Raw genomic sequence first — 20,116 nt, 5'->3', positions numbered from 1 at the left:
TCTGATCGTATTAATATCAATAGAGGCTGTTCGATATGCCTGCCGCTGTTCCTCAGTGCGTAAAGCGCACATGAACGCCTATGGTAACGTGTGTGCTTCTTCCCGGTGACATGCTGTCTGTGCGTCAGTTTGCATCTTCTGCGCGGTTAACATCCTGCGGACGCAGCACTCACCATTGTGGGTGCGTCGTCGGTGTGGGGGTCAGTATCGGAGTCGTCGGCCCAGTTCCTGTGCTGGAGGTCCAGCTCCCGTCGTGTCTCTCCTGCCGGGCTGACCGAAGGCGGTGGCGGTGCTGCGGTGGGTGGAGGGACTCCTTCCGTCGGCTTTCCGTCCGGTGTGTCTGTATTCAACCCCTGTGGAGCATAATTCGCGTCGGACTGCTGTGTGGGAGGTAGAACCTCCCGTTGCGCATCCGGATGCACTGGATCGACGTTACACCCAAGTCCGTCTGGCGTGGACTGCAGTAAGCAGGTATCCGACGGCGCTAGCCGTCGTTTCTTGTGGCGCTTCGGCGATCGTTGTTTGCGCGTGTGCGCCTCCGTATCCGAGTGCGGAAGTGACTCCCGGTGCTCAGGGACGAAAGCAGCTGTCGGCACAACAGCAGGATCAATTTCCATTTCTCCTACCGATCCTTTCCGCTCGGTTAAGTGCGTCGACGGCGCCGGAGCGGCAGAGGTGTGCGTCGTTTCGTCACTGCAGGCGGTCCCCGCCGCAGTCGGTTGCCGTAAACTGTCAGGATTTGGTAGCTGGTCATTCTTCGGGATGGGATCCGTTCGAAATGCGTCCGCATACGTTAGTGGCAGCGGCGTCAACGTGGACGGAGGTACGGGTTCGCCGTTTGGAACTTGCACTATCCTCCGCTGCATACATTCGGAACGGACGTGGCCCTCTTTCCCACAGCCTGAGCATGTTTAGGGTTGTCCATCGTATATGACTATAGCTCTGCATCCGCCGATGAACAAGTACGAGGGTACATGTTGTGTCAGTTCTATTCTGATTTGACGCACCCCATATAGAACGGGGTAAGTCGTGAAGTTGGACCATTTTTCCTCAACGTGACTAAGCACTCTTCCATATGGGCGTAAGGCGTCAACGACCAAGTCAGACGGAACCTCGAAGGGAAGTTCGAAAATACGTATGTTTCGTAAGCCCAGTCCTGCATGATCAATAGTTACTTCTCCAACATGTCCATCAGAGTGCCGAAATTTGAGTCCATGTTTAGTATCTCGGATGATTCTGTCACATACTGCATCGTTAATCAGCTTGACGTAAACAACACTGCTCACTATGGAGAGGTGGATTCCGATAAGTTCGTTGTAGTCAGGTTTAACTTCGTCTCGTAGGAACCTTTCTATTTCGTAGGCTTTCGGTCTCGCATATTCATTCGAAAAACTAATCTTGAGAGTCGACTTTCGGTATGCATGTGCCATTCTATATCGAGTCGTCTAAACGCGCGAGTACGCCGAAGAGGTAAACAACTGCGCGAGCGCGAAACTTCTCCGGCAGGGACGTAAACAGACGTCCGTGCCGTAGCACCGCCGAAGGCAGACTGTGTGCAAACGGCCTCAAAGTACACTAGTTTTGTTATTTGGTATAAGGAGAGAAAACAAATATTATGCGTCCTCCAAACTAGTTCAAGCGTTCTCTTTCAACAGCGTTCAGATGGTGGTGGTGGTTAGTGTTTAACGTCCCGTCGACAACGAGGTCATTAGAGACGTACGCAAGCTCGGGTTAGGGAAGGATTGGGAAGGGAATCGGCCGTGCCCTTTCAAAGGAACCATCTCGGCATTCGCCTGAAACGATTTAGGGAAATCACGGAAAACCTAAATAAGGATGGCTGGAGACGGGATTGAACCGTCGTCCTCCCGAATGCGAGTCCAGTGTGCTAACCACTGCGCCATCTCGCTCGGTAACAGTTTTCAGATAATGGTATGATACGACACACGACGAACATTAATAGTCTCAGTCACTGACTAAAATAAAGAAAACCGTAAAGATTTATGGGACTGTAAATTCTATACAATAATAATTCTTACGTCGTTTAGAATTCTATGACGTATTTAGTGATATTAAAAGGGGCGATGAAAAAGTTTCTACTCGAAGGCCGTACGGTCCAGAATCGGTATTCCAATCAGCTAAATTCCCGGAAGCGTAGAGGCAATCATCCCGCCAACACATCCCGTTAAAGATACGTGTTTGGCGGGAAACGGTGTCCTGCATGAAGAAGTCCGTACTTCCTGCTGCGTATACTCGTCCGACAGGAATAGTCAACCATTTAAGCCTTTTTTTACGGGACTGAAGGGATGATAATCGCTTGGTGGAAGAACTGCAGGGCGTGTGCCAGAGTGTCTCCAACCTGCCTTGTTGTAACTTCTGCCTTACGAAATTTGCGATATCGGCGCGTGGGTTGTCATGAAGTAGCGAGCGCCCCCTTGTCGCGCACGATTCCACAACGGTGATTTTCGACAGACATGTTGCTCCATACACATTCTCCGTTCTCCGGTGCATGTCTACCGGTGTCTGTCCTTCGACAGCCGAGAAAATAATAACAGGATGTTGGTTCTGTTTGACGCATTTGGTAATGACGTCGACTCGGTTCACGTCTTCGCACGTTGTAAAGACGCTAATGTCACAATAATCGCTTGCCTACATGCCGGTGCTCATATACCCGCATCGGAATCGTGCACACACGCTTCACAACGTCGTCAAACGCAAACTTTTTGATCGCCCTTTATATATTCGGAGAGTGCAATTAATTAGTCGTATGGTCTCCGCAGAGATGTTTTTTTGTGCGATTCCCACAATCAGGAAATATATAAAGCGCACAAGGCCCGTTGGTTATGGATCACATGCGATGAATCCTTCAGAATCTTTAACAGGATGACTGAAAACCAAACTTCGGCCTGAGAAAAGATGTGTTACAGCTGCACGATTATAGTCACCATTGATGAACATGACTGTCTCCACCAACCTCATTACTCAGTACGGAATCGGAGATTTACGACCAGATAGCATTGATCGTGAATTCGGCAGTACGTTACCCTGCCAAGAGTGATGAGTAATGCACCAGATGGCAAGCGCCAGCTGCAGGTGTTACGGGGAAAATAAACAGAGTTTAACGTCCAGTCGAAGACGTCATTAGTGACGGTGTATGCTCGGATTGGGAAGAAGCTGCCTTGTCAGCTGCCTTACGCAATTTGAGTAATGTCTAGACGGAATGCGAACTGGGCTGTCCTACGGACTGGGAGATCAATTTCTTTCGCTGCTGCGCCACCACAATCCTTGCAGATCACTGCGGGAAATACGCTGCTTGCTCTGCTGATTTTGTGTTGTGAGAAGCCTACGACAGAAGGAATGTAACGCCGGAAATGCATATCCTCCCATTTCCATCTATTGTACTATAATTTTTTCCTTGTTTTGTTACCTCAAGATATGACATTTCTGTGTCTTTGTGTATTGTAATTGTTTTACTATTTGTATATATATGCATTTATGTCGATGTATAATTGGTTTGTTTTGGGAATATTATTTGTATTTATACGCTGGGTCTGGCCTAGGGAAAACTATACTATCGAACGAATACATCGATAGGTCGTGTGGAGGACGAAAGTGTTTAGGATCTTTGGTAGTGTTAACTCTGCCGCGTGGAGCGCGGGCAGAGCATGGGAGAGTCTGGCTGGAGTAGCGAGTGGAGCAGGTGTGTGGTGTGAAGCTCCCGCGAGTTGCCGCGCTTTCGGGGTTTGGCAGCATGTAATTGCGCTCGACTTGCGATGATAGTTTCTGACATGGTGTCGCGGACGGGAAGCATTAGCTGGCGCACATCAAGAGCCCGTTTCGTCTGGTGACCGTGTCGAGAAGAAGGCGCGCCAACATCCAGCTTCTGCAACAGCGACGGCCGACAATGAGTGACTGTCGCCACATCCTCGATCGACGGCTTCAAACCTTCAATCAACCAACAAGGAAGACTGGGAGCACGTAAAATTTTAGAACTGTATGGCAGACCACAGCTTTTCAAACTTTTAAAACTGTTGCATCACAAAATTACAGCTACTTAGCATGAACCTTTGTTGCTCATTGTCCCAATTGCATTACCAAGCAGGGTCCCTTCCTTTTCCGAAATGAACCCGAGTGTCGTTGAAATTCAAACGCCAGCATAATTCCATTTCACTGCTTTAATTTCAAAGTTCAGTTAAAGTATTCATAGCTGGCTACAATACTTAGACTACACAAGCACAAATTTAGAGTGCTAGTTTTGTTACCATATTTTAGCTTACCTGTGAGTGCAGCTCAGCTTGGTGCGTACTAAATTTTACTATTGTTAATTGTTCAGAATCATTTAATTCAAGTTCAAAGTTAAATCTCTTATTTCTTAATTGCGTAGATTCAAGTAGCTTTTGAAATGATTGTTGAGGTAGTCCAAGACTAATCGTATTTTAATGAATTTCGATGTGCTTCAGAAAGAAAGCTCACTATTAACTTCAGTCACTAAATTAACTTTCGATTTTCCGGTTTTATTAATTCTTTTGCTAAATTAAGTCAGGGTGTAGCGAAATTTATTACTTCTGACAAACTTTCAGTTTTCACACTACACTTGTCAACCTTCAGTTGCCACGCTTCTAGTGCTAATTATATGTGTAATAATCTTTCTTTTTCAGTTACTATAGTAATTGTCCTTAGGACTGGCGACTGTAATTTCCCCCAAATCTCAAATATCTAATTACCGCTAGTTGATTGTTAACGTAACGGCCGCACATTTACTTTCTTTATTAACTTTACCCCTATTTCAAAATTAATTTCCACCAGTTTCATTAGCATTTTTCCTTTCATTTAGATGTAACCCTTTCCTCCCTCTCTACCGACAAATTAATCTCGGTGACGATTGCTTTCCCCTAATTTCCATTAGGTACACGCGGTTTAATTTTTCACTGTCATTAAGGTCGATAAGTGAGGGGGAGGTTACAGGACCACTTGGTGAACCTGCGTGTTCAATGTGGTTATTTAGCATGTGTTATGTAAAATACAGTAGAACGACGATGTCTGCAAGAATATCATTAGCCTTCGTCTTGTAGGAGTAATTTAGTTTTATTCCAATCGTCCTGCTGCCGAGAGAGCTTTGTTTGGTGATGTGTTTTTCGTGAGACGGGGCATGTCATCATTCACAGTGTTCGTGTTTAAACTGGACTACAAAAGTGTTCATGATGTTCAGCTTTGGATAAAAACGGCAGCAATAATGGTTCGCTTGACAGACTGTAACTTTATGACGAGCAGTCAAATGAAAACAAAACATCCTCCACAACTGGACCATGGAATGGTTCCATTCAAAGGTAATCACCAAGTCATTTATCCCAGAGGGAGATGAGCCTATCAGGTTGTGTTACGTAAAGCGCTGTCGGTCGCTGACGGATCCACAACCGCACCGGCTCTGCCACATCATCATCCAACTGAAACGGACGTCCATGCATGTCCTTCTTCAGCCGCCAAAGATATGAAAATCATGTGGTGGAAGATTTGGGCTGCACCGAGGAAACTGCAGTGCTTCCCAACCAAATCGATGAATCGTATCCTTCGTTCGATTGGCACCGGGGGGCAGGCGTTATCGTGCAACAGGATGTATCTGTCCGACCGCATTCCGACAGCTCGAAGGCAAAGTGCAACGCCAAAAGTAGAAACATTCCACGTCTCTCCCGCCAAAGACATCTAAAGCGGTTCACATAAGTTTCAGTAAGATTGCGATGACCTCCTTCTTCGACTGCAGTGGGCCTCTGCACGTCGAGTTCCTCGAGCGTGCAACTACAATCAGTGTGCAGCACCATGAAGACCCTTTATAGTAACGAGTGCTGTCGGTCAAAATCATCCTGTTCCCCTATAACGCCCGACCCCAAACTAACAATCTGACAAAGGATACGCTTCATGTGTTTGGTTGGGAAACACTGCAACATCCTCCGTACAGCAAGGATCTTTCTCCATGTGAGTTTCATATCTTTGGCGACCTGAAGAAACACATTCGTGGACGTTGGTTTCAGTCGGATAAGGAATTGCAAGAGTACTAGGGGAGCGGTTGTGATCCTTGAGCGGCCGACCGTGGTGTGAGAAACAGAAACAGATCCTATCGTCTCCCAGTTGGTTAAATGTCTTAACGCGTATGGCGTTTACTTTTGAATGGTACCATTCCACGCTCCCGCTCCAGCGGGTGTTCGGTTTTGATCTGTTTATTATTTGCTACTTTAACCTGTTACAGTGCTTGTGACACATTTGACGGAATGTCAACTATATGTCGTCTATTCTGTTTTCAGAGGTAATGATTTTCTAAACGTTTACAGCGGAGGGTTTGTCCGTCCAATTGCTATTAATATTACGTTAATGAGTTTTAGGTTAGGACCGCCGGTATGCAATTGAATAAATGCACTATTTTTTTCTACGAGACGCGTTTCGCCTCAGTTTATTAAGGCTTCATCACTGGTCTGAAGTACCCACAAATTTTTCTGCTATTGTAAATGTAAGTTAGAAACAGTTCTGACCAAGGCAGATTTTGCCCTATGTATGTATTAGTACTGACTGTGGGTGTTGATATTGTTCTACATGTGCACGCACTACACTGCTGGTGAAGCTGTTATTCAGCCTACAGTTCTGAAAACATTTTTCAGCGCTAGACACAAACAGTACACAGTCTTTCAAAATCTTGACTAGCTTATGTTACATAGTGCTGCCAACTATGAGATGTAGCTTGTGATTTGTATTGTTAAGTGTTATATTTATGTTTTGAAAACGTGAAACCACAGAACAGTTGTTTCATTTTTCGAAATGGACTTGTTTAGTTGCTGCTGCCCCACAAGAAGAACTCTTATATTTGTGTGTGTTTGTCATCTCTTTGGCCAGGCTTGGTAATGAGCAGTAGTTGAAATACAGCCCACAGTTGGCAACGTTACATAACACAGAAAAGTTAACATTGTGGAAGAATATGTCTGCAGTTTGTGACCTGTGCTCAAACCTGTATTTAGTGTTGCAGGCACAATAACAGCTTCACCAGCAATATAAACACGGCACACTTAGAACGATATTAGCACACACTGTAAGTAATAAAACATATACTGAGCAAAATGGGTTTGTGCCAGAACTGTGATTCCGCAACATACATCTGTAAGAGCAGAATATGTAAGTTGAAAGTACCACGTACAGCCCTCTCTGCTGTATACATAAGTATTTCAGGTTACTGAGGATTCTTTAGTAAATTGAGTCACAATAAGTTTGGGAAAATAAATATTGCCCGTATTCAGTTCCACACAGACGGCAATGACCTAAAAGTGATTAAAAATGTAACAATAAGAAGCAAGTGGCATGTCAGTGATTGTATCATTTTATAGCACTGTCAAGCTAGGGTCTAGTTACCGGATTACCTGCTCTGTGCAAGTCAAGGACCCACAGACTTTAAGTTTAAAGACAGGACAGCATCTGTAGAAAACGGCTTCCTTGCTGATACAGTTCGTAGAGTTTGGAGCCGTATTAGTAGGGTGCTCGGGCCCCTGCATTATGCTGCTTACAGGCCGCAGCTTGGGTTACCTCCCAATGCTTGTCGGTATCATGCCAGTTATGGTACTGAGTCTGAAGGAAACTGTGGCATCCTTCCCATTCGTCTCTTATAGGGTGCCTGGGAAGCTGTTTTCTCGGATAGCTGGACAACATAAAGCAAATCATATTAATGGAGTTTACTACAGTAATTTAACTGACAATACTTAACTTGGTATTTACAATGAGTTGTCGTCCGCAGCTCGTGGTCGTCCGGTAGCGTTCTCGCTTCCCGTGCCCGGGTTCCCGGGTTCGATTCCCGGCGGGGTCAGGGATTTTCTCTGCCTCGTGATGACTGGGTGTTGTCCGATGTCCTTAGGTTAGTTAGGTTTAAGTAGTTCTGAGTTCTAGGGGACTGATGACCATAGATGTTAAGTCCCATAGTGCTCAGAGCCATTTGAACCGTTTGAACAATGAGTTGTCACAAGCAATTGGTGACATGCAAATAATAAAAAAAATGGTTCAAATGGCTCTGAGCACTATGGGACTCAACATCTTACGTCATAAGTCCCCTAGAACTTAGAACTACTTAAACCTAACTAACCTAAGGACATCACACACACCCATGCCCGAGGCAGGATTCGAACCTGCGACCGTAGCAGTCCCGCGGTTCCGGACTGCAGCGCCAGAACCACACGGCCACCGCGGCCGGCACAAATAATCAATGTCCTTCGCTATATACAAGGTGCAACAATAAAATAATGAGACTGACTTTCTTCTAAGATGTGGCAACCCTGCAGGGTTGCGTAGGCACAATACCTTTGATCTTGGTCTATAAGCTGCTTCTAGTCCAAGCGGCACATCGATGCAACTGTCAGTCGTGAGTTGTGCTGGAGTAAGTTAACACGTGTTTGTGTCACTCGTCACAGAAATGTAACCGCATAATATTGCACAACAGTATCCCATTTCTTTTTCCGTTAAATTGAGTGAAAACGTGACGACAACTTGCGGTAAGAAAAAAAAAAATGGCTCTGAGCACTATGCGACTCAACTTCTGAGGTCATCACTCGCCTAGAACTTAGAACTAATTAGACCTAACTAACCTAAGGACATCACACACATCCATGCCCGAGGCAGGATTCGAACCTGCGAGCGTAGCGGTCACGCGGTTCCAGACTGAAGCGCCTTTAACCGCACGGCCACATCGGCCGGCGGTTGCGGTAAGATTCAGAAGGCTTTTGGAGAGGAGATTATATCAAGAACTCAAGTTTTTCGTTCGCATAAAATGCTTATTGAAGGCAGAACGAATGTTGAAGACGAAGACCGCAGTGGACGACCATCAACCTCAAGGACGGATGTCAACTTGGCAAGGGTGCTTGAACTCGTACGATCTGATTGAAGATCATCTGTGAAAATGATTGCAGAAGAAGTGAACATCAATCGAGAAACGGTTCGTCTACTAATAACTGAAGAACTTGCTATGAGAAAGATTCGTGCAAAAATGGTCACCAAAAATCTCACACCACAACAGCGAGAAACACGGAAAAATGTGGCAGCCGATCTGTTAGAGCAAACGGAAATCAATCCAGAATTGTTGAGCGGTGTTATGACTTGTGATGAAAGTTCGTTTCTTCAGTACGATCCAGAGACAAAACGCCACAGTTCGCAGTGGTGCTCAGAGGGATCACCCAGGCCAAAAAAAGCTCACATGTCAAAGTAGTTGTGTAGTTCTTTGATTCCAAAGGGGATTAATCATAAAGTGTGACGGCCTCCTGGACAAACAGTTAACCAATATTACTACAAAGAAATTTTAGAAAGACTTCGTAAAAGAGTTCTTCGTGTTCGTGCCAACTTTGCTGATAATTGGATTCTGCATCACGATAATGCGACATCCCACACTGCTCTTTCAGTACAGCCATTTTTAACCTCAAAACACATTTCAGTACTAACACGGCCACCTTATTCACCAGATATAGCTCCGTGCGACTTTTTTCTATTTCCAAGAGTCAAAACGGTGGTCAAGGGACACCATTTTCAAACAACACAAGATGTCCAAAAGCTGTTACGAGGGTCTTGGAGATATTACAGAAGATGAGTTCCAGAAATGTTACCATTAATGGCAGAAGCACTGGAAAAAGTGTGTGCAACACTAAAACTGACTAAAACGATAAGCACCAGTTTTTTTTCACGTCAGTGTCGTTACTTTATTGTCGCACCTCGTATACTGTCCATGCAAATTAATGACACAAGTTCATATTATCCAAAAGTCACGGGTCATCTAGTCCTCCACTCTAGTGTCGGGTCTATTAGTGCCAGTCTACTGTATTCGTCTTCTGCTCCAGGTCTACAAGTACGCCCGAGGCTAGGAGGCGCGTCGCTTTTATTCTCTTCGTATAGATGCCACTCCAGTCGTGGTGACTTCCTAGTCAGCGTACAATTAGCTGACGTCGTCTCACAGCCCTCTCTGCTTTATTGTTCTAAATCTTCATGCCGGAGCTTAACGTTAGGCCGGAACATTCCTCCAAACGAAAACGACCGACCGTCGTCATGTAACGAGCGCGACAACGGCGAGGGAGGCAGGAGCGTGGGCGCACTGCTGGACCGGAAGCTGTGGCTGCAGGTGACGTCAAGCTTCCGGTCGTACCTCACCATCCAGCCGTCACTATGGCGGGAATGTCCCCCGATAAACGACCAGAAGGGCACACGTTTACCTCCTGATGCCATGAACCAGATGAATAAGGCGGCGACTGCTGCGGTGTGAGCCGGTCCAGAGGTCCAGCTCCATCGGTGGGACGAGAGGAGGCGGAGGAGGCGAAGGCTCCGTCTCCAAGGGGTCATCCCGCGGTGTCGTGATGACACCCTCTGGCGGCTGCAGTGGCCGCGCTGTCCTCGAGATCCGTGAATTTAGGGGAAGAGACATTGAAAGCTCATCGTTCACTTGATAGAGGCGAAGCTGATTTTGATGGCGGCGCTGCAAGCCATCTGGATCTGATACAAGTCGACGGACGGTCTCACCGAGCCCACCGTCTGCTGCGGCTAAGAACCCTCTAAGAGGGAAAATCATGCTGAACGAAGAGATACTTGCAGCCTTCCTTCGGCGCCAGATGCTGAGGAGGATGGAGCAGGTAGAGCAGTGTCCGATGGCGGCGGCCTTGAAACAATTCCGCCGGCGATGGTCGATCTCCTGTTTGCGAACGACAGGAGGCGAGAAACAGTTACAATTCTTGATCCCTGTTGTGTGCAGAGCCAAGTTTGGCCATCTTCTGCTGGAACGTTCTGACAAAACGTTCCCCTTCGCCTTTTGACTGCAGATGGATCGGTGCTCTAGTTAGATGCTGTATTCTATTGCGTTCACAGAACGTTTCAAATTCACTTGACGTGAACTGAGGTTCGTTTTCTGACACTGCAGGTAAACCTTCGAGCCTGTGCTTCTTTCCTATAGCTCAGCGGAAAAGATTGAAGCAATTCAGAATCCTGAACATCGATGTGACAACAAGATACAGCAGAAGCGTCAAAGTGTGTGTCTGGGCCAATCGGAAAACACGGAAGGCTATCCGCATTACCATGTTGAGCTGTCGGAAGGTAAACGATCTCGTACCGGTATTAAGACAATAACAAGGCCCATCTTTGCAATATTTGGGGAGATCGTACAGGAGCCGGTTTCGTCGGATGAAACAAGAACTACAAAGGCTTGTGATCCGTTGCTAAGTAGAATTTTCTGCCATACATATAGTGGTGGAATTTGGTGACACCATACACAATTGCCAAAGTATCTTCCTCAGCGTGTGAATAGTTATATTGAGCTGTGGACAACATTTTAATGGAAAGCAAAAGGCCTGCCTTTATCACCAATTCTGTGTGGCAGAACTGCAACGATTCCGTAAGAGGAAGCGTCAATCTGCAATGCAACTGGTTTGTCAGGATCAAAGTGAACTAAGAATCGCTAACTGAGCAATGCATCTTAAAGTTTTTGGAAAGCTACTTGGCACTCATCTGTACAAACAAAGGGGACAATCTTGCGACGCAAGCGATGCAATGAGTCTGCGATTTGTGTAGCCTTTGGTATGAACCGAATATTTCTTTTTCCGTAAGAGTGACTGCAATTCTGGGGCATTGCGAGGAACTGACAAATCTCGTATGGCTAACAGATGCGACTGAAGAGGATGTACACCTTGACTGTTTATGACATGACCAAGACTCTGCAACTCAGGTTTAAAAAAGTCACACTTGTCCAGTCTACACTTAAGTGCCGCATCAGATAACACACGGAGCAAAGCACATAAATATGCAATACGTTCTTTAGGTGTACAACCTGCTACAGCAATATCGTTTGAACAGTTTGGTACTTTCTGTCCAAATACCGTTGGAAAATGACGGGTGCGGAAGCGGCAGCACTGTCAAAGGGCAAACGCAAATATTTAAACTAGCTCAAATGAGTCTTCACTACACACATTTTTTAAGATTCTTCATCGAACGGTATTTGATGATACGCGTCGCGCAGATCAGTTTTTGAAAAGTGGTGTCCAGCGCCAAGTTTGTCCATGAGATCCTCTGGGCGTGGCAGCGGATAAGTATCAGTCACAGTTTGTGGGTTGACTGTATACGTAAATTCAACACAGAGGCGAATGCGACCTAAAGGTTTAGGGAACAAAGCGAGTGGACTTGCCTAGTGACTAGCTATCGTAGGCGCAATAGCTCCGCTGTTCTACAATTCTTTAATTTCAGTAGCGACTTTGTCCCGTAATGCAATGGGAACAGTTCTGGCCCGGCAAAATCTCGACTGAGCATTGTGTTTCAGAGTAATATATGCAACAAAATTGTTAACTTTGCCTAAACCTTCAGAAAAGAGTTCCGAGAATTCTTTTAGCAAGTTAGCTACACTGTCTTTTGCATGGAATAAAGACACAGACAACACATTGTCCTGAATATTATAGCCAAACAAATCAAATGACTCAAGATAAAATATGTTCTCATCATGGCATGATTGTAGCACCGTAAAAGTAACTGCTCGCGTATGTGAGCGATACATGGCAGAAAAAGTACATTTTCTAAGAATGGGAATGTCTTGTCCATTATATGACGTCAGTTGCGTGCTTGTTTTAGACAGGTGTCGGGAGCCTAACAGTTTATATGTGTGACTATTTAACAATGTGAGAGAGGCAGCTGTGTCCACCTGAAATTTCACACGTTACCCACAAAGAAGTCAATGAACAACAAGTTTGTTCGATTGGCGTATCACTGAAGAAACTGCACGCTTTCTAGCTTTGCTAACGCCCGTTGCACACTTTGAATATACCACATTAATGACACGGGCCTTCTTACTAGATTTTTGTGTGTGGGCCGACTTCTAATGTTTGTTCCGTTGCAAACATACGGATTGTACATGTTCTTTCCTACCACAAGCATAACACTGACCATGTCGTGAGGGGCAGTCTTGGCGTTTGTGCCGCGAATAGCACCGAAGGCATGGCTTCATACTGGTCGCCTGTGTAGCTGCCTGTTTAGCGAGCTGCTTACGATGCGTAGAGGTTTTTTTACTCACAAGGAAACCTCCCCATCGCACCCCCTTCAGATTTAGTTATAAGTTGACACAGTGGATAGGCCTTGAAAAACTGAATGCAGATCAATCGAGAAAACAGGAAGAAGTTGTGTGGAACTACGAAAAAATAAGTAAAAAATACAAACTGAGTAGTCCATGCTAAGATAGGCAACATCAAGGACAATAAGAGTTAAGGAGCGCTGTGGACCCGTAGTTAGCGAGAGCAGCTACGGAACGAAAGGTCCTAGGTTCAAGTCTTCCCTCGAGTGAAAGGTTTAATTTTTTATTTTCAGTTTATGTGACAAACTCTTATGTTTTCATCACTTTTAGGGAGTGATTATCACATTCCACAAAAACCTGAATCGGACAAGGTAGAAGAATCTTTTTACCCATTCGCCAAGTCTACAAGTTAGGTGGGTCGACAACACATTCCTGTCATGTGACGCACATGCCGTCACCAGTGTCGAATAGAATATATCAGACGAGTTTTCCTGTGGAGGAATCGGTTGACCTATGACCTTGCGATCAAATGTTTTCGGTTCCCATTCGAGAGGCACGTCCTTTCGTCTACTAATCGCACGGTTTTGCGGTGCGGTCGCAAAACACAGACACTAAACTTATTACAGTGAACAGAGACGTCAGTGAACGAACGGACAGATCATAACTTTGCGAAAATAAAGAAAGTAAAATTTTCAGACGAGGGAGGACTTGAACCAAGGACCTCTCGTTCTGCAGCTACTCACGGGACCACGGCGCTCTTGACCTCACAATTTCCTTGATGTTGCTTGTCTTACACATGGACTACTCAGTTTGTATATTTTGCTTATATTTTTCATAGTTCCACACAACTTCTTCCTGTTTTCTCCATTGATCTGTGTTCAGTTTTTCAAGGCCTATCGACTGTGCCAACTTATAACTAAATCTGAGGGGGGGTGCGATGGGGAGGTTCCCTTGTCAGCACGGCACGTGCAAGCCACCGCTGTGGAATGGGCCAATCGCAAACAAGTGACTCAACCCGACAAATAGGAGGATGCTCAAATTTATCGGCTGACAGGGCAGCGGAATGGTACCGATCTAGTATTTGCACTACCTTCTGAAATGATGGATCCGATTGTTTCAAAATCTGTTCTCTGAATTTGAAATCAGGTACATTCTACACGATCACAACACGCAACATAACATCAGAATGTAAAGTACCACAAGCACATTTCAATTTGCATGTCCTTGTCATACCCTGCAAATCTGTAGCCCAGTCACGATAAGTCTGGTCCGACCGTTTATTGCCGTTAAACAATTGATACCTAGCTGCTACCACATTCACTTTTTGGTCGGAATACTTAGTTAGCGAAGCGACCACCTGGTCAAAAGAAAGTTTACTTGGAGTGGCGTTAGGTTAAGTTTGTTGATGAGGCGGAACACTGCACTTCCTACTTTAGGTAGTAGATATGGATGTTTCAAAGTACCTGGTACGTTGTGAGCGAGTAGATGTGCCTCGAATTGTTCCACCCATTCGGGTCATTCCTCTTCTTGTTCACGGATCAGTCTAAAAGGCGGTATAGCAGAAGGGCTTGCTGTAGGTGGTGCTTTTTCCGTCGGGCATGCAGCATGGGCTAGTAGTTACTACATTTTGTTGAGCAGGATGTAGATTTACTGCTTTTGGAACTGAAACATCTGCATTACCTGCGTTGCATCTAACACTTGCGGCTGTGGCGACCGAGCGGGGGGTGGCGTCGGTGGGGTGGGCATGTTGCAAGAGACAAAATGCTAGAATCAGACAAGGCAAGCAAGAATAATAAGGAGAAAAACAAAGAAAATTTCTGTAACGCCAACCTCAAAACACTGATTAGCAAATGAGACTGCTAAAGCAAGTAAACGCTCCTACAAAGCAAAGACAAAAGAATTCCGTGGCCGCCAGGCACTGGGTTCTTCTGATAACTCATCGCCAATGTGGTATCCTTCGCACTCGTCTCTTACAGGGTGCCTGGAAAGCTGTTTTCTCGGATAGCTAGACAACTTAGAAGCAAATCATATTAATGGAGTTTATTACAGTAATTGAACTGACAATACTTAAGTTTGTATTTACAACGAGTAGTCGCAAGCAATTGTCGACTTGCAAATAATCAATGTCCTTCGCTGTATACAATGTCCATGCAAATTAATCGCACAATTTAGTATGGATCACAAGTGACGGCTCTTCTAGTGCCGGGTCTACTAGGGCTGGTCTACTAGTGCACCTCTTCTAATGTGAGCGTCCCCCACTCCAGGTCTGTCCGCAGCTCGTGGTCGTGTGGTAGCGTTCTCGCTTCCCGCGCCCGCGTTCCCGGGTTCGATTCCCGGCGGGGTCAGGGATTTTCTCTACCTCGTGATGACTGGGTGTTGTGTGATGTCCTTAGGTTAGTTAGGTTTAAGTAGTTCTGAGTTCTAGGGAACTGATGACCATAGATGTTGAGTCCCATAGTGCTCAGAGCCATTTTGAACTCCAGGCCTACAAGTGCGCCCTAGGCTAGGCGGTGCATCGCTTTTTCGTATAGATGCTGCTCCAGTCGTGGTGACGCCCTACTCGTAGTCAGCGTGCTATTAGCTCCCGTCGTCTCACAGCCCTCGTGTTGTTCTTGATCTTCATCTTCATGCCGGCGCTTGTCGTTACGCCAGAACAGAAACTTTTGTAAGGGTAGCAATAGTAGTCTTTGCTGTGGGATTCAGAAATAATCACAAGGGGCACATATCCCATTATTCCGTTTACAGCTACAAAAAATATCTTTGACCAACCTATGTCATCACTGGGAACTAAAGTAAAATATTTTATGTTAGTACTGTGATCAATATGCATTATTATCTGCAATAATAATAATAATATCCGTAATGAGGATGGTAGCTCATACCTAAAGCTGTATTGAAATATCCTCTGAATTTTCTTGACATTGCTTCAGTTTACGACAAAAGCTATGACAAACACATTCCGATGTATGTTTTTACTCTGTTTAAATCCTCACTACAAACAGTGGAGTCTCTATCGACAGTAATTTTTAAGAGTAGTTTGTAACAGCAACAACACATTACCTCAATGTATTAAAGGTATCATGGTCCATGGGCCAGATTCCCACTGACATCTAATGTTTCGGCACACCCTGGCTACACAGTACAACATTTCTTTCAGTCACCGACGAACGCATTTTTAGACCGTAGATTACGAGTACAGCTGTATGATGATAAATAATTAATCAATTAGATTACCTGTCATCCGACATTGCACGTGGGCAGTGCAAACTATTGTAGTTATAAAAAAGCTAAATGTGTCACGTTAAAGAGGAGTAAAAGGCGATTCTGTGGATATGTGCACGTGCTTTGCAGATGAAAAGTGTTAGAAAGTGCGGCTTTGAGAAGACTTATTTTAGAAAAAACGGTAAACAATTAATAATTGCAGCAGTTTAAATCTTACATAAGAGATCGACCTGTTAATTTGTAACACCAGTCGGTACGCACTTTCTGAGGTAGCATGTTTCACCACTTAATAAATTAAACTTTGGAGGCATTTGAATTACAATTTTGATAAAAGTCTGCATAATTTTTAATCTAAGACAGGTACACTAATAATAAATCATTATCTATTGGAAGACGTAGATACAAATCATGTTCAACATTTAGTTTGAGTGATTTATGTTTTTAATTCCAGTTTTTATTATGGCTTATTAATTTGCTTTGTTTTGCCCGTAATTCAAGAATGACAAGAGATATATTCATTCTGATTGCGGCAGTGGAAACAACAGGACATTTCCTATGAGACAGACGCGCCACATTTGTCTGTAGAGTATTTACTGAAGGTTTAGAGATCATGAAGTGAATCTGAACGCCTCTAAAAAAATTGAAATTCGTTTAACATTAACTTGTGAGCAGACTGCTGCATGTAGAAACAGGTATGACGTATCAGTTATGTCTATATTTTTAGAGTGCATTTAATTGAGCATTTGGGCTAATTATTGGATTTTTATATAACACATTGTAAGAGTTGAGCGATGGCTTGAGGTCATTAAGTGATGCAGTTATGTGGAGAAGAGGTCCACCGAAGGGATTAAATGGCGGTGACCATCTGGCTCCTTTCCACTGTTCCAGAAGGTGTTGGAGAGGCATGATCTATGTTGGTTTGGGTGGTGGTTTAGCCACAAAAACAGACAGCTTGGGTTTAGAGTTATCTTCAGTGAGTCAGAGTTTAACACAGCCTACTAGAGAGGACTTTGATTTACTTTCGTCGCTGATTGGCAGTTGTGATTACTATGTCTTTGAGTTACAGCGAATTTAGTTTCCAAGAACCTAGTTGTGAGCACTGCTGGTATTTCTCCAGCTATATTATTCTTATATATTGGCGTCTACAGCCATTTTCAATTCACTTAATTATGTAGCAGAGCTTATGTTCAGAGTACGAGTTTTATTCTATTTAAGAACAATAAACATTGTTTATAAAATACTAATCATCTGTTTAATGAGAATGTTACCTGCTTTTAGGAAATGTAAGACTGAAACATATAACAAGCACCTGAAGCTTGATTTGTAAGAAACACTAAATTGTCGTTGTTTGATACAAGTAAACTTTTTTAAACCATACTTGCGGCTGGTCGCAGTTTCATTTATTTAGATTTGCCATAACTATGATAAATCCAACGTTATTTCATCTTTGTTTAGGACATTAGAGAGAGACTATAACTCCAAAATAATAATCCGCTAGATGATGCCACTTATATAGTCACAATCGGCAAGCTAAACAGCTAATGGAAGATATAATGACAGATGTTTTTTATACTACATATGTTGCATCATGTTTTTCTAGTCACTATAATAAAATTAACTGAAGTACTGCAATGTCCCATATCTGGAAAATGCCTAACACATCTTCCGTTATGGGTCGACTATAATATGTCTTTATGTACAGAACAGGGGATTTAATTAATGAGATAAACTAACCTAAAGAAAATTGATTGTACTAGGCTTCATATGCAACCAAACGCTTAGTACAGTGTGGAAAGTTCCTATTTCTAAGATGAGCCAGAGAGCAGGTATTTGTACTATTCATCATCCCTGTACGTGGATGTGTTAATCAGCTTTACAACACTTTTCCAATGATGAATTTGGCTGCTTGGACTTTTGTATGAAAAGGCATATCTTTTAAGTAAGATATCATGTCCATTCACATGAAATCTGTGATGACAACCTTTTATATTCATACAAATCAGGAACAATGTCAAAATTGTAAAATTTTTTTGAGTACTCTTGTGATGAGTGCCCTCCTTCCTCAATTAAAACCAAGAAAATAATTAACGAAAGCATATTTCTTTTCATACCTAAAGAAAAAGTCAGATATGAAATAACAAATCCTCAGCTACCAAATTTGTGAACTCAACTGAAATTACACACATCTAATCTCCCATTCCACTTATTTGTTAGCAATATTAATGTGCCACTCATAAGCCCAATAAGCAACTGAACAGTATTTTAAAGAATGTTTGCACTTACAAATAATTGTGGACTGCCAAAAGTACATATAAAACCATGAAGATTACAGAGAACTTACGGATCTCAACAAATGCATTGCTTGCATTTTATATGTTTAAGTTTGTATACCAATATTCTCACAAATGAAGCAATTAAAATTAATAAACGAACTCTGTTAAAACATAAGAAGATGTACTCTGGTAAGATGATATAGTTTTAGTAATACTTTAAGAAATGTTGCCATTTAATTATTTTTCTTTTAATAGTAGAATATACTATCAAAATGGCAGTCTAGCCATGAACACTTCTCTCCGTGGAACAATGGAGACATTTTCGAAAGTTTTATCGAATGTAAATATGTCTGAAAACCAACCAGTTAAATATAAAAAATCTATTGTCAAACATACTCTGTCACTACTTCTCCACTTAAAGGGAAGAAGGCAGCTGTTAAAAATTTAGCCCAAGGACTAAATTTTCTGAACTCAAAAGCAAAGGATGCTGTTTATGATTAATTTATTGGATTCAAAAATAATAAATAATAACGGTACATAATAAGGATTTAAACGCAACCGACAACTACTGAGCCACACATTACTATGAAATCTAGCTGTTCATACAAACGTAAAATAGCATCTATGTACCCTCCATAGTACAGCCCTGAAATAAGTTTTACTGTCGTCCCCTCAGACTTATAACAATTTGCTACAGAAAGTTATTTTAAAATCTCCATTTCTTTATATTAAAAGCTGAAAGCAGTAACAGAATATGAAAGGAAAATTTAAATTGGTTTATATTAATATAAATTTTAAGTGTAGCATCTCAGTCAAAACTGTGATATTACTTGGAAAGATTAATGTAGTCTAATAAGTCGCTTCAGAAGATATTGAAACATTATTTCATATCAAACGAAATATTGTAAAACTGGGATAAATAATATTAAACACAAAGAAAGAGACAAACAATATGTGGGGCAAACAGACCGAAATTTTAATAGAAGACTGAAAGGTAATATCACAGCAGCATTGTGTGCTAAGCCAACTTTCGTTTTTCGCCTCCTCAATAATAAACATTCCGTGGAAAACATTGAAGAAAATTTACAGATTTTTTGTAAGGCTCCAAACAGTGTACTGATGACACTCAAGAATAAATGGAAATTAGACCACAGGAAAAATAACGTAAATTTACAAAACGAACAAATTTACTTCAAGGAAAAACACATTTATGATTTATTTTCTGATTTGCTTTAACACAAGTATTTTCTGGTTTTGATGATAGTAGACTGCTTCTGTTAAAGCTTTCTAGCATCCACAGACGTGAGGAATGCGTATCAGCGGTGATTTCAAACTGTAACACTGAGCAATTACTTCATTGGTCATGATGTTTATACAGCGTGTCCTAACAGGAATGGTCAATAACCAGAGATATGACAGGAACAATCATTCGATGCAAAAATGCCGGCCGCGGTGGCCGTGCGGTTCTGGCGCTGCAGTCCGGAACCGCGGGACTGCTACGGTCGCAGGTTTGAATCCTGCCTCGGGCATGGGTGTGTGTGATGTCCTTAGGTTAGTTAGGTTTAAGTAGTTCTAAGTT

Source organism: Schistocerca nitens, chromosome 6, assembly GCF_023898315.1.
Source record: "Schistocerca nitens isolate TAMUIC-IGC-003100 chromosome 6, iqSchNite1.1, whole genome shotgun sequence".
Taxonomy (NCBI): Eukaryota; Metazoa; Arthropoda; class Insecta; order Orthoptera; family Acrididae; genus Schistocerca; species Schistocerca nitens.
The sequence above is the reverse complement of the archived record's forward strand: the minus strand, read 5'-3'. Positions refer to the sequence as shown.